The 15133-nt window shown below is 39.2% G+C and overlaps 1 long non-coding RNA gene across 5 annotated transcripts in view; it reads right to left on the reverse strand.

Annotated features, from left to right (window-relative positions):
* LOC309396084 overlaps positions 1–15133 on the reverse strand; it is a 415466-nt gene that overhangs the window by 203505 nt on the left and 196828 nt on the right. For all 5 annotated transcript variants that reach the window (XR_014176033.1, XR_014176034.1, XR_014176035.1 and 2 more), the window contains exon 3: positions 2757–2808. This is a non-coding gene — a long non-coding RNA (uncharacterized lncRNA). The remainder of the gene's footprint in view (positions 1–2756; positions 2809–15133) is intronic.

Below are 15133 nucleotides of genomic sequence, written 5' to 3' on the forward strand. Positions count from 1 at the left end.
TATGTAAATGTTAAAAGTTGAAAGATTACTATTATGTATATCTAAAGAGTATTACTATTGTTATTAGTATAGTGTATAAAATGGACTTTGTTTTTTTCCTGAAGACGCTTTGCTTCTCATCCAAGAAGCTTGTTTAGTTCTGACTCTTCAGTTCTTCAGTCAGAACTGAAGAAATTTCTTGGACGAAAAGTGAAATGTCTTCACGGAAAAACAAAGTCCTGTCGCCTTTTGAAAAAAACACCTTTGGGATTTCAATCTGTGCTTGAAATTGTAATGTTTTGGGTAGGTTTATCCAACACCTTTCTAGAATGAATTCAATGTTTGCTCACAGAGGGAAGAAATCCCTCTATTCAGAGCTAATTAGCTGAGCCAAGTCAATCAAATGAATGGATTCGATATATAAATTCCTAAATGCTGTAAAGCAAATGGAGGTAGCGATAACTAGAACGTTTAACTGCACAATGGTAACTAACAGTGTATTTCTGGCACAATCACTGGAGACATTCATCTTAGTCTTTCACAGCACTGGAGTGAATTTTTAATGTGCAAATTTCTGCAAATAATGCTCAGTTGGCCCGTATTGAAGGAATATACAGTAAAACAGATTAGGAGATTACTTAACAGAATAACCGAGTTGGAAGGGACCTTGGAGGTCTTCTAGTCCAACCACCCTACTCAGGCAGGAAACCAGTGGTGGGTTTCTACCTGTTTGCAATGGTTCTCATCAAGCAGAGACCGAACCGGTTCTTTGTTGTTCTAAAAGCTTTGCTGTGGGAGTTTTCTCAGTTAAGGAACTGTGCTCATAAGTGTGTGTGCTCATATTTTGAGTATTTTGTTCCAGAGCTCAACTATTTGGGAAAGTTTCATTTCTAAAAGTATTCTGCAATGGTTATAATATTGCTGAGTAGCAAAATTAAAATTATCCAGGTAATAATAAACTAGATAATCAACAACTGAACTGTGAAAATAAGCTGTTTCCATACCGCTAAACATCAAGCATTCACACGGCTCTAATATGTAGTATCATCTTCTCAACCTTTCTGCTTCAGTGGAAATTAATACACATAGAATTGGCAACTCACTTTGCTTGCTACTCAAGTGATATTGCAGAAGAGATTATTAACAGTCTAGTTTAACCATTCTGAATAGGTATGAGACTGCTATTCTGTCTTTATGAGATAGAAATGAAGTCTTAAGAACTTCAGTCAGTTTCTGGACCATTTTTTAAAAAACAATTCTTTTGAGTCAAGCAAAAAGGTAGAGACAAAGTCTTTCTTTTTGAGAGATTTTATGGATGTAGTCATATTGCTGTCTTGAAACGATACAGAAGTCTTTTCTTCTGGGGTGTCTTTTTGACATCCCAATCTAGCCTGGATTTTCTTGGTGATCTTTCTTGGTAACATTAGCCAAGTGGTCAGTTTAAGTTGCTTTCATAATTAAGGTCTTTAGGTATTCGTAGCAGCTACAAATAATTTTGAAGATGCAAATGCCTATCTCTTTCCAATATGTTATTTATCCCAATCAAGAGCTTCAAGCAAAAAAAAACACAACCCATTATGATTAAATAGCATTAATGCTTCAAACACTGATTGTCATAATTTCAGGTGTTATCCATTTTCAATGAAAAATTTGTACCATCTCAAAACAAAAATGTCACTAAATGGAGAACTCAGTGTTTCAACTCCCTAAAATATTTTGGGAATCAGCAGCCTAGAATACAGAACCACACATTTTTGTAACTGTTTGAGCCCTTGAGATTACATGTCACAATAATCCTTGGAAAGTGATGTTTGACCAGAATATAATATTTCAGGAGCTGCTGAAATCTGTGGCTAGCTGCTCTATGATATGATACATAACTGCAGTAAATATCTTCAATTCACCCAACCGACTTTCTGAACAGAAAAAAATGTTGAGAGAATTTTCTGTTCTATTTGAACTTATTTAAACAGATTTTCCTAATTTGTTGGTTTGGGGTAAGTCCAGAGTCTTGGCTGATTCTTCTACTTAACTTCTTACTTCCACTAGTCTTATTTTTTCTCTCTTTGGTCATACCTTCTAGCTTAGGCCCAGGGTACCTGCGAGACCACCTACTGCCACCAGTAGCCTCCCACCGTCCAGTACGATCCCACAGAGTTGGCCTCCTCAGGGTGCCGTCGGCCAAGCAGTGTCGGCTGGTGACCCCCAGGGGGAGAGCCTTCTCTGTGGGAGCGCCTTCCCTCTGGAATGAGCTGCCCCCGGAGCTCCGCATAATCCCTGACCTCCGGTCCTTCCGACGCGCCCTAAAAAGTTGGCTTTTCCAGCAAGCCGGCCTGGCCTGTAATGTTAATGTTAATGTTAATTTATTTTAAATGTACTGTTTCTTTTTTAAAAAAAAAATCGGTTTGGTCTTTTTGGAATTGGGTTTAATCTTTTTTTAACTTTTGTGATGTGTGTTTTTAATGTTGTACGCCGCCCTGAGTCCTTTGGAGAAGGGCGGCATATAAATCCAAATAAACCTTAAACCTTAAACCTTCTCCAATAGCTTCAGGTTCCAGCCTTAAATGAGACATCTGCCCAGACCCATCTCACTCTTAATTTAAATCACAACACCAGAATTTTATTAAATGATTTATTCTCAGTCATTACTTCTCAATCTAATCTCTCATGTAGATGGCTGAAAGATAAGAGGAAATAAATAAAACCAACCCGGAGCCTTTTGAAAGAAGAATTGAATAAAAATGTAAAGAAAAAGAAAAAAATTATTGCTCACTTACTGTTGCATGAAGCCAATTGTGTCTCTAGACATTCTGTCTGTCCTAGTAAGCACTATAAGAAAAAGAAGGGATACTTTTTTTTTACCATTGTTGTATAAAAAGCAGACCAGATGAAGAAGATCTATATTAACATGGTTATGCTCCGACTGGCAACCTAAATAGGATCTGCCTCAGAATGAGGTAATTTATCCCTATCTCTCTTCTGAGACATCAACTTGATTGTTCTCCTAGGCTTTAGAACAGGATAGACAGTTTATGGAAGACATACATATGTTTCACTGCCAAGGAACAATACTTGAGTGTAAAAGTTTAGTGAAAGACACTAAAGAGAAAGGAAATGATGTTAACTTGATTTCCAAAGGACAAAAAGCATCCACATACTGATATCTAACAGTAAAGGTAGATTTTTTCCAGAGATTTATTTACATGGCACAAACTTGCAATGGGATGAGATGATAACTCAGTACACCCCCACTGAAATGTGCGAAATATAGAAATAGAAATATAGAATAGAAATATAAATCCAAATATATAATGTGTGCTGAAATGATGAGCTAATTTTAAAACTTTCTCTTTTTTTTCAGCCTGAAATCCATATGACAGAATTAGGATAAATGTGAAATCTGAATAATAGCTGTTCCTATATTCCCATTAGTCCAAAGGGAGTGAGGGACAAAAACCTGGCACAAGTGTGATTTTTCTCTCCCTCTTCCTGACAGATATAGACAAATCGACATTGCCATGATTCTCAAAAGACCTATTTATAGCCACACTCAGAATACCTCCTATCAAAAGCCACTCCATTTACCAGGGTTTATTGGGGTACCCCATCCAGACCCACACAGCTAAGAGCAGAGAAATACTGACATTTTGAATTGATTTCCCACTCCGGTTACCAAGTGGAACGGGCACCCCAAAAAATTGTTAGAAATAAAGGTGATCCTAGAAACTGAATCACAATTAAAAATAAACTTATGAATTAAATGAATTTCTCTTTGAACTCTAAAATAATTCACTGTGTGAACATATAGAGTGAACCCCAAGTAAGGACACTTGTTTTTTGTCTATATCCTATCCCATCTGTCATTCAAAACAATATAAAGAATGTCTGCCCATTTCTTCAATATTTTCCCCCTTGTTATATACCTTGATTGAGAATAAGGAAGCCAACCTTTAGATCATATGGTAAATACAGCCTGGAAAACATTCATATCTCTGCTGTAAAAGCTATGTTTCTTTCTTTTACCTCAGGGATGTTTGTCACCCTATGTCCTCTATTGAGGAGAGAGGCAGTCTTTAATTCTACTTTGTTTGATGTAACAAAATTTGATTTTTCAAGAGACTAATAATGTAATGAGTAATCATAATCATACTATGGCAGGCAAGTGGACATGAGGAAGATAGATACACCTGTAAGAACCAAGAAGATGGCAGAGATCTTATTTATTTAAAGAATGGCCTCCCAAATCAATCGTGCAACTCTGAACACTGCAAAACAACAAAAAAAGATCCAAAATAAAAACAAGCAATCAATAATAGGTGACCTGACGTATAACATACATAACAGAAGTTTAAATTCCAGAAGAAATGGCTCCCTTGCAGAGGATATATCACTGAGCAAGCCAGATTCAGACATTTGGGATATTTTTTTTTAAGAAATAAAAACTTGAGAGATTGATTTAAAATATTAGATTAAAGTATTTAAAGAAATATACACAGCAACCTCCAATATTTCAACAAAAGGACAAATACTAAACTAGAGATTAGCATCTAGGGAAAGGAAAGAAAAACTCAATTATTGAGCTTCATTTTTAAAAAATGTATTTTTAAATATATTTTTTTCAACATTTGTTTCGGTATTTTACTTTGCTGTATCTCAGTGATGGGATTCAAAAAAATTTTTTTTACTACCGGTTCTGTGGGTGTGGCTTGGTGGGTGTGGCAGGGGAAGGATACTGCAAAGTCCCCATTCCCTCCCGATCAGTTGGGACTTGGGAAGCAGAGAATAGATGGGTGAGGGGCCAGGCAGAGGTAGTAATTACCAGTTCTCTGAACTACTCCAAATTTCCGCTACCAGTTCTCCAGAACTGGTCAGAACCTGCTGAATCTATACTAATTATTGCTATCAACTTAGAGAATATAAAGTGACCACAAAGTTTCTAAAATCATCATCCTCGTTCTAGCTAATATTCTAGCTAAGATTCATATCTCCCTTTCAGGGGCCAATCTGTTCATTCCTAATCCCGATCCAAACCCCTGGAGCTTGGCAAGCTTTTAAAGTTCTCCTGAAGGCCAACAGGGTTAAACCCAACCAAATGCTGGGGGAAAAGGAAAGAATCCCAAAGGCAGGCACCATGATGGAACACGATTTTGTGATAATTCAAACTACTGGGGAGGAGAAATTAATTTACTTTTATTTAACTGGAGCATGCATACCAAATCCGGTATGGGATTTAAGAGGATATCTTTTCATAACAAAATCATGGGCATAAATAGTGTGTGTGCTGTGTACTCAGAGTCTGTGGAGCTCATCTTCATGCTTGCATGCCCACGTCGAAGAGCAGTGAGATGACTTTGAAAAAAATATTTTCGTGTCAGCCCTTCGAGGCCGGGGGAAGAAATAGACACGGTAAGAAATATTAGAAATCTACTTTATTGATGTAAGCTATAATAATAGAATCTTGAAAGCCTGACAGTGTTTCTCCTTCTTTCCCTCATATATCAAAGGGAGTCAAGGCAATTTTAAATTTCTTTCTCACGCTTCTTGTTTCCCCCCGGACTGAGCTCATGCTTTGCTGATGGTCTCCACATATCTTCTCTAAGGTCATCTCTATGCTCCCCCCACAGCAGGCAACCTACCACTGCCAAACTGTTGTCCTTAGTTGTAAATTAAAGATGGACAAAATGGAGCCCTCCTAACTCCCCACTCCCCCTTCGTTTGTGAACTTTGGTGTCTAAAACCACAATTGCTACACATCGTCAGCACATTTCCCCACTCAAGGGAGGCAGGGAACACATAAAAATGTAGAGTTAGCCATAAAATAGAATGATTAGAGTTCAAAACACAAAGAAGACTTTCACAAAATTTGTGGGATGGGGGAAAGGTAGACAATGTTTCCTCAGAGTATTTTGCACTGTTGCCTTACTCATTATAGTCCTCTGGCTCCTTTCAAAATGTAAAGCGTGATATTCAGCCAACATCACTTTTCCATTATTTTAGAATGAGGGATAACTTGATACATTTATAAAATTAATAATTCTGTGTCCGCAGGTTTGCTTTTAATGCCATAATGCATGGCCACATTGTATTGTGTAGCATTTACAGAATACAGGGGGGGGGGGGGAATAGTCTTTAAAAGCACTTAGTCTGGATGATCGACTAAGCTGTTATATACCTCGTTTCTGCTGTAAACCTTGTGTTTGGGAAAAGGGAAAGACATTAAAAGATACAAATAACAATTGACCCATTTGGCCCCAGTTCAGAGCATCATACTGAAAATGCGGTGCCCTTCCACATCTTGGAGGTTAAAATTAGATGGTCCTATAAAGCAACAATGTGAAGGCGGGTGTGTAGACTACCACGGTTGTGATCCTTACAGCACAGAGCAACACAAAGTAATACTTTCCCCTCTCAGGAGAACAAGATTCTTTCTTGGTCTTATCGTCTGGCTTACCAACCGTATATCAATTTTAATTTCTGTCTCATGCTCACAGTTAAAGTGTGTTGCCAGGTTTGACCTATGATATAAGGGGTAGGGGAAAAATAAATAAATGACCATTTACAAAACACTTCTCCCCACCCCCTTAAAATAACAGGATGTAATCATTCCGTTCAGATAAAAAAAAATCCATCTCATTTCATACTGATGACACGAGCAGCTAATTTATCTTCATCATCTATTTATACAATACAATACAATAGCAGAGTTGGAAGGGACCTTGGAGGTCTTCTAGTCCAACCCCCTGCCTAGGCAGGAAACCCTATACTGTTTCAGACAGATGGCTATCCAACATCTTCTCAAAGACTTCCAGTGTTGGGGCATTCACAACTTCTGGAGACAACTTCTGTTCCACTGATTATTTGTTCTAACTATCAGGAAGTTTCTCCTCAGTTCTAAGTTGCTTCTCTCCTTGATTAGTTTCCACCCATTGCTTCTTGTTCTACACTCAGGTGCCTTGGAGAATAGTTTGACTCCCTCTTCTCTGTGGCAACCCCTGAGATATTGGAACACTGCTATCATGTCTCCCCTAGTCCTCCATTAAACTAGACATACCCAGTTCCTGCAACCGTTCTTCATATGTTTTAGCCTCCAGTCCCCTAATCATCTTTGTTGCTCTTCTTTGCACTGTTTCTAGAGTCTCCACATCTTTTCTACATCGTCGTGACCAAAACTGAATGCAGTAATTTTGTAGTCATAATTTTGAATGCAGTAATTTTGTAGTCATATCTCACTGGATCTGTAGGAGTCCAAGATCAGTGTGGAGGCCACATGGTCCTTAACTGACTGAGACCCAAACCCAAAGGAAACCATTTTCTTGATAGACATCACCTATCTCGAGTCTACAATGCAGGTCTTACAGCAGCTCTAAGAAAGTGCCACACCCATTTGCACTCAGATTCAGGGCACAGATAAACTGCCAAGTGGTCTCAATAGTTTCCAGAGAGTCCTAACAACCAAATGACTGCAAAGAAATACAATCCTTCCATCTACTCCCCTCCATCCTATCAGAACTTAACCTTCCGTCCTTCCACCCTGCCATCACAACTGAGGTAGCTTCTTGGATGAGAAGCGAAATGTTTTCTTCTTCCTCAAGGGAAAAAACAATCCAGTTGCCTTTTGAAAAAAAGCACCTTTGAGATAGCTATGGCTTAGATGCCTGAGAATCCCCACAGATATTTAGTTCAATGTCCCTTATTTTTGCATGGGGAATTTGCATCTACTAATATTGAGTTGAGTGCATGGAGTGCCAATCACTTGAATTTTAAGGGTAAGTCATTATGCTATTTCTTAACAGCTTATCAAATGAAAGAAAAAGGCTTAACTTTAAGCTTACACATTTAGATGAGATTCTTACAGAAAGAAAAAAGAAGTGCTTATCAGTATGGGAGTTTGTAGTGCTCCTCATCCAAATCCACTCTACATTTCTTTATTTTTGGAAATAAAATAAGGCAGGAGAATTGATGGGAAAAGCCAAGAGAATTAAATTTCCCTGTAAAACCTGTGTTTGTGGCAGAGTGATTGTGCTATTAAAAGTTCAGCCATGTCTTCTCTACATTACTTATCCTAGAAGGTGTCTATGAAGAGGGAGGTGATGTATAGACTACAATATAGTTCCCAGGAAGGGGGAAGAGCATTCCAAGGAAAGGGATGAGACAAGAGACCACACTGTCCAAAGCTGCATAGGAGAAAGAGTAAGAGGATAGCCACACCCTAGAATTTCCCAAGAGATATCAGTATTAGAGTTAGAACAGCATAGGTTTAGTCTGGAAAGATTCTGTCTATTTGGTGTGAGCAAATAAAGAACTGAACTTTGGCTAGATTGTGTTACATTGTTCTTGGGCGACGCCAGAGGTGATATTCAGCAGGTTCTGACCAGTTCTGGAGAACTGGTAGCGGAAATTTTGAGTAGTTCGGAGAACCGGTAAATACGACCTCTGACTGGCCCCGCCCCCATCTATTCTCTGCCTCCCGAGTCCCAGCTGATAAGGAGGGAATGTAGATTTTACAGTATCCTTCCCCATGCCACGCCCACCAAGCCATGCCACGCCCACCAAGCCAGTAGTAAAAAAATTTGAATCCCACCACTGGGTTAGACTTGATACTACTAGATTACATCTTCTAGGAACAGATATTTAATTTATATGCTGAAACTTTGGGATCCCCAGCCTTGATGCTTGAAGATACTGTATGTCTTCATGTTGACTGTTTGTAATTCTTGATCTAGCCTGACAATTCATAATCTTTCATTTCAGACACTGTGCCTTGACTGATGTATTGTCTGTTTAGTTAATTCAGACATTTTCAGCCAGCTCTGAGGCAGCAGAATTATCACACAGTGATTCTACATGGATAACTAATAAATATTAGCCACAATAGATCAGAACAAAAAACTCAAAAATATTGGGTGGTTAGGTGATCATTCTAATAAGAAATGAAGCTAAAAGGCTATAAGCTAGGCTTTCGTGACAAAAACATTCATATAATTTCAGGGGTTTTTAAAACTATGCAGAAAATGGTAATTCAGATGGTAGAGTTATATTTATTGAAATCCTTTCCTTATTATTTTCATTTTTAAGAGGTCATCCTACTTATAGTAAAGGTGATACGAAGAAGATTAAGCCCCCACATCACAGCATGGGTTAACAAGAGCTAGAGGCAATTCACCATTTCTGTTGTGAGAATTAGCATTTCTAGCTACTTACATTATCCATTCACTAATTGGCATAATGACCTTTGTTTCATTATGCACAAAAATGTCAGCGTGTTTGAATATATATCAAGTATTGGAATGCATCTGATCTACTTCAGATGGCACAATTATATTCCATTTATAAGGGATTTCGTGTTCAGGACTTAGCTGGTATGAATGATTCTCTACCGTTCCCACTTTCAGTTACCTCATTCAGGTATATTTGGCTATCTAATTATAAATATATGAGGACTTTGCTCTTGGTACAAGTAAAACCAGAGTTGAGTTTATGATCATTTAGTGAATGCCTATAAATTAACAGAAAGAAATGAACATTAACCAATTAGAGAATGCAATCTTGACTTGGATGGAGTTTATATTATGGTTCTCTAAATAAATAATAGTTCTGATGTATAAGAAATCTTTTTAATAAATTTGGCTAAAGTTATAATGCACTGAAAAATGTTCCAGTTCTATTAGCTTAATCTCTTGACCATCTCAGCTCATGCAGAAATCTTAGTTCCTGCAATTTACTTAGAAAGACCAGCTAGCTAGAGGGCAAGTGGGCAATCTCATGATCTCTCCTTTATCGAAAGATGTTTGGCTGATCAAGAATCACTGTCTGACTACCAATCTTATCACAATATTCTCTCTGTTCCCTCAGAGATGTCTAGCTCACGATGACTCCTCACTGGAGGTTAATGCAAACTTTTCAAATGTCAGTTCCTCCTCTCCAGGTCAGGAACCTTTACAAATGTAACAGTCACTGTTTGTATACAATTTTCTGTAGCCTTTCATTGCAGATGTATTTTAAGGGATTTTTTTTAAAAAAATAAGTTTTAGGAGACATGTCCATCTGGGTTCACTTCCAAGTGGGGAAAAAGACACTGGAAACAAGGTGGCTGCTTAGAAAGATGTTTTTTAATGGTGGACAGGACCACATGGTTTGAGGTCCTGGGGAAAACGGGTATCACATGCCTTAAGAGCTCCTAGGTGAAAAAAGGGAGGAGACTCTGAGAGTCCCTGGATTTTATATCCTCTCTTGGGCCCCACCTTAGAACTTCCTGTTCCAGTGTAAGAAATCTATTCTGATTGGTTGTCAGACTCCCAGGTGTTGGGAGGTCTTGGCGAACTTTGTAGGCTGTCCTGAGACCCAAGCTTGTTTGAGCCTTGCTCTCCCAGGTGCCATGTGGTGAGATGTGTAGAGGGCTAATCCTACCTTTGTTATGTAGAATAGACTGACTCAGGCCTTAATGGTCCATTGACAAAGGTGGGGTAGGAAGCTGCAGGGAGCTGCTTTGTCTTTTAAAAACATGTTTCTCCTTTTCTCATCCAGGGAAATATAATATTCTGCCTTTTTAATATTTCCTAGGATATTTCATTCTTCTAGGAGAGGGGTGGGTGCTAACTTCCTACAAAAGGAAAGCTAGCATGCACCTCCACTTGAGAAAAAATGTTAGTGTTAATCTTCCTTCTGAATTATTAGCAGAATGTGTTGATATTTCTATGGTGATATGGGTAGCAATAAGGACATGCAGTTTGAATGAACAGTACAACGGGACTGGAATTAGCAGTTCCATGCCATATGGTTTCAGTCAGCATTTAAAGGACATGCACAAAGGGGGGGGGGGGGAGCAGTCATTGCTATAGAATCTGTTAACTCTTCTTATTAAAAAATGAGGGAAGAGAAGACAAGAATATTGCTGACCTCCCATTCAATGTACTTGTGCACTTAGGAAACTGCTCCATATGTTTAATCAAAAAGAAATCCAATTACTTTAATTTCCTTAATCCAAAACTAAGAGAATAAACTATATGTTTAATTATAAACTTTCCATCTTAGACAGCTATAACTAATGAGTCAAGAAATTGTGCAATATGCTTTGAGCAATCCAACATTACTCCAGGGGTACATTTGTGCCTCTAGTGGCTGAGCGCTAGTCACTTCTCATAGTATTAGGAACAGAAATACTTCCTTGAAACATTAATCAGAATATTCTTTAGCACAAAGGGGCATTTACTCATGTAGAGCAGGTACTTTATGCACAGGATAAAATTATGCACATGGCATGATTTTAATAATGATGTCATTTTAATAAATCTTATGCCTGAAGCAGGTGAGAGATATAATGGTTTTCCTAATCTCTCTTTCTTGCAAAAAAAAAAATGGAAAGCTGTTCATCAAGTGGGACTAAACTGGTTATGGGTTAGCAAGTTGCTTTTTCTTTTCTTTTGCAGAATCAAACTCAAATTCAATTGTGGAAAAAAATGCTCTTTCAAAGGGCTGCCTTCCTTGGTCCCACATGATGAGCATATTTAATGGAGAAGACCTGGAGCACAACTGCTCGGTCCCAACATCCCAGGAAGGCAAAAATGTTTGAGCCAGGTGTTTCCTTAGGCCCTATGCCATGAAGGCTTTTATAGGGAACCATCAACACCTTGGATTACATCTGGAAGCCAACTGCCAGCCAATGCAGATTGATCAGCCTATTGATGGTACCCAACTCTGAACTGATTGATGACTTCATCCAATAGTTTTATGTGGATGTAAACAGGAGGGAGAGAGCTTCAAGCTTTCAAATAAGATTCTATGGATTCAATTTCCCCTTCCCATCAACACCAACTAGAAGCGATAACTGAGGAAGGAGGTAAAGCACTGTAACATGTTATCTCTCACTCTCAGTCCTTTTCGCCAGTCTGGAAGGATACCATAGTCAAAAACTACTGAGAAATAGCAATAGCACTTAGACTTATATACCACTTCACAGTGCTTTTTATAGCCCTCTCTAAGCAGTTTACAGAGTCAGCCTCTTGCCCCCAACAATCTGGGTCCTCGTTTTACCCACCTTGGAAGGATGGAAGGCTGAGTCAACCTTGAGCCTGGTGAGATTTGGACTGCCAAATTGCAGGCAGCTGGCAGTCAGCAGAAGTAGCCTGCAGTACTGCATTCTAACTGCTGCGCCACTGCGGCTCTATAGATGGCAGAGATGACGGAGCACAAGGATGGATTGACTCCGCTGCATCCCAGCTCTGCCAAAGATGATTGACAAGCACGTCAAATGCTTTTTCCTGATACACCTTGATTTGAAACAGGTCCATAATCCTTTTCTTTTTTTCTGTTGTGTTTCATTTAATAAATAAAAGCAAAGGAAGCGAACAAAAAACAGTCAAATTTCCCAAGTCTGGGCACAAACATCTGGAGGATCACTAAGTTAGTAGCAATGTCATAAAAATATCTTTGGTAAAAAGAAAGCACCAGCAAAAACTAGTTTATGTCCTTCTTAGACCAGACCAAGTTAAAGAAATAAAATAAAAATAGATACATCAATATCAAAACAGAATGTAGCAGACATAATTATTAAAACCCCTATGCAATATTAATATCAAACAACACTTGGACTTATTCCACTTGGGGCAATCATTTATAGCAGGGGTGTCCAAACTTGGACACCCCTGATTTATAGAGACCCTCTGCTCTTGATCGCTAAGAGAATATGGCAAGAGTCACCCTTAGTCCTGCTTAAATACTGTGTTGTAATTGGGAAAATGTACACTATATGGTCCGAATGTTTCTGCAAAAGGAGATGGCTTTGCAACACACTACCCAGTTTCAATTTTCTCCTCACCACATGCTGTTCTTCAGGAGTGTCAGAAAAAAGTAGAAGGGAAACCATTACACTGGGACAATGTAAAAACTCTTCTGGTATTTTTGGATGCAATATTAAAGAAATAATGGATAGGTACGTTATTTTCTGCTCTTTCTTTTTTGGTCTCACTGGAACACAGTAGAATGTGGTTGAAATAATTTTAAGGTCAATATTTTTGGCATGCTGCCTGTTCAGAACCCATTAAGATCAAGGCATTAGGTGAAAGTTTACAATGCCTGAGGCCACAACTAAGTGATTTCCACCAAGGAGGCTAGGATTTATCTTGGAGACCCAAAACTATCAAGTTACTTGGTTTGAAAATTAATTTAAGTCATTAACACATTCTGCCTGTAATTGTTTTTAGTTTTAGTTATTCCCATTCCAGCCTCAACCTGAAGTACTGAATTTGAATCACATCATGGAATCAGAAATATTTTCCTCAGAAATTTTGATGAAACAGCCTCTAGTCATTCCATGACTTTATAGGCACATATTTGAAAGACATAAGATATTTATGTTTGGCCTCAGACACCTGAAATATAATCAGCTCCTATTGTATAGAAAAAAGAAACCTTAAGATAGAATACACAATAGCTTCTTTTTAAAAATATTGAATTTAGGCCTACCAAAAGGCCTTTAGGATGGAAAACAGCTCTTTTAATTTTTGCTGTGCATTGACCAAATAATAATACAATAGCAGAGTTAGAAGGGACCTTGGAGGTCTTCTAGTCCAACCCCCTGCCTAGGTAGGAAACCCTATACTGTTTCAGACAAATGGGTATCCAACATCTTCTTAAAGACTTCCAGTGCTGGGGTATTCACAACTTCTGGAGGCAAGCTGTTCCACTGATTAATTGTTCTAACTGTCAGGAAATTTCTCCTCAGTTCTAAGTTGCTTCTCTCCTTGATTAGTTTCCACCCATTGCTTCTTGTTCTACCCTCAGGTGCCTCGGAGGATAGTTTGACTCCCTCTTCTTTGTGGCAACCCCTGAGATATTGGAACACTGTTATCATGTCTCCCCTAGTCCTTCTTTTCACTAAACTAGACATACTCACTTCCTGCAACCGTTCTTCATGTTTTAGTCTCCAGTCCTTAATCATCTTTGTTGCTCTTCTCTGCACTCTTTCTAGAGTCTCTACATCTTTTCTACATCGTGGCGACCAAAACTGAATGCAGTATTCCAAGGGTTATAATAAGAAATGTTATTGATTGATAGCTCTGAGATATGCAGAGATCTTAAACCTCTTCAAATAGGAAAGATGCTAAAGTAGAATCTCGTGCAACCCTTTTGAAAGTAGATTCTACAAGACAAGGTGGACTGCTGCACATGGGTTCAGTTATGCCACTGCATTAATTTTGGTTTGCTAGCTGTGCTGAGATTTATTGTGTATGCCACAGTTCTTATCTGCAATGATTTACTGCGCAGGTCACACATTCTTTCTTAACTTTCACTTCTGATCTTTTGTTCGCCTGCCAAGGGAGGTAGGCACAGAACTCTGCCAAGATGTGATTAATTTAGATAGCAAGTTTGTATTTTTACTTTCTTTTATATTAAAATGTTTTTTTATTAGATCATGCCGCGGGTTTATTTTTGCTTATTTCAAAAGTATGCAACAAGGAGATTCCACGGTCCACACTCCGATAATCCAAGGCGGAATTCACACCCTAACAAGGTAATCCTCTAGCTAAGGATCTGCTCAGTTCAGCAAACCCGCAAATCCCACCGCTGGCTGGCCCTGCCCACCCCGTCCCTCCCACTCCACCCCTTCCCTCCCAGGAGTCTCCACGCGGCCTGTTTTGGAGGCCAGGTAAGTGCAGGGCCTGCGTGGAAGCTCAGGGAGGGCGAAAAATGGAACTCCCAGAAATTCCAGAAGGCTGGAAATGGGTCTGTTTCTGGCCTTTGGAGGACCTCTGGAGTACAGGGGAGGGCAAAACAGCTGTTTCCATCCTTCCGGAGGCTCGAGGAAAGTCTCCATAGCCTGGATAGGGCAAAAAAATGGCCTCCTGGAAGTTCCAGAAGGCCTCTGGAGCCCGGGGGAGGACATTTCCACCCTCCTGGAGGCTCAAGAAAAGCCTCCAGAGCCTAGGGAGGGTGAAAACACACACACACACACCATGGTGCAGGAGGCCGACTAGGCTGTGCTCAACATAGCCACGCCCACCCAACAACCAGGCAGAGAAGCTGCTGCTAAAAATTTTGAAGCCCACCCCTGGACAAGACTGACCTTGTTCATCAAGTCTTACTTGTGTATGAATGCTATTGTATAATTTTTTAAACTGGGCCACCAATGGGAGGGGCATATCATGCTGACGGTGGT

Source organism: Natrix helvetica (genome assembly GCF_964273705.1).
Source record: "Natrix helvetica genome assembly, chromosome: 8".
NCBI lineage: Eukaryota > Metazoa > Chordata > Lepidosauria > Squamata > Natricidae > Natrix > Natrix helvetica.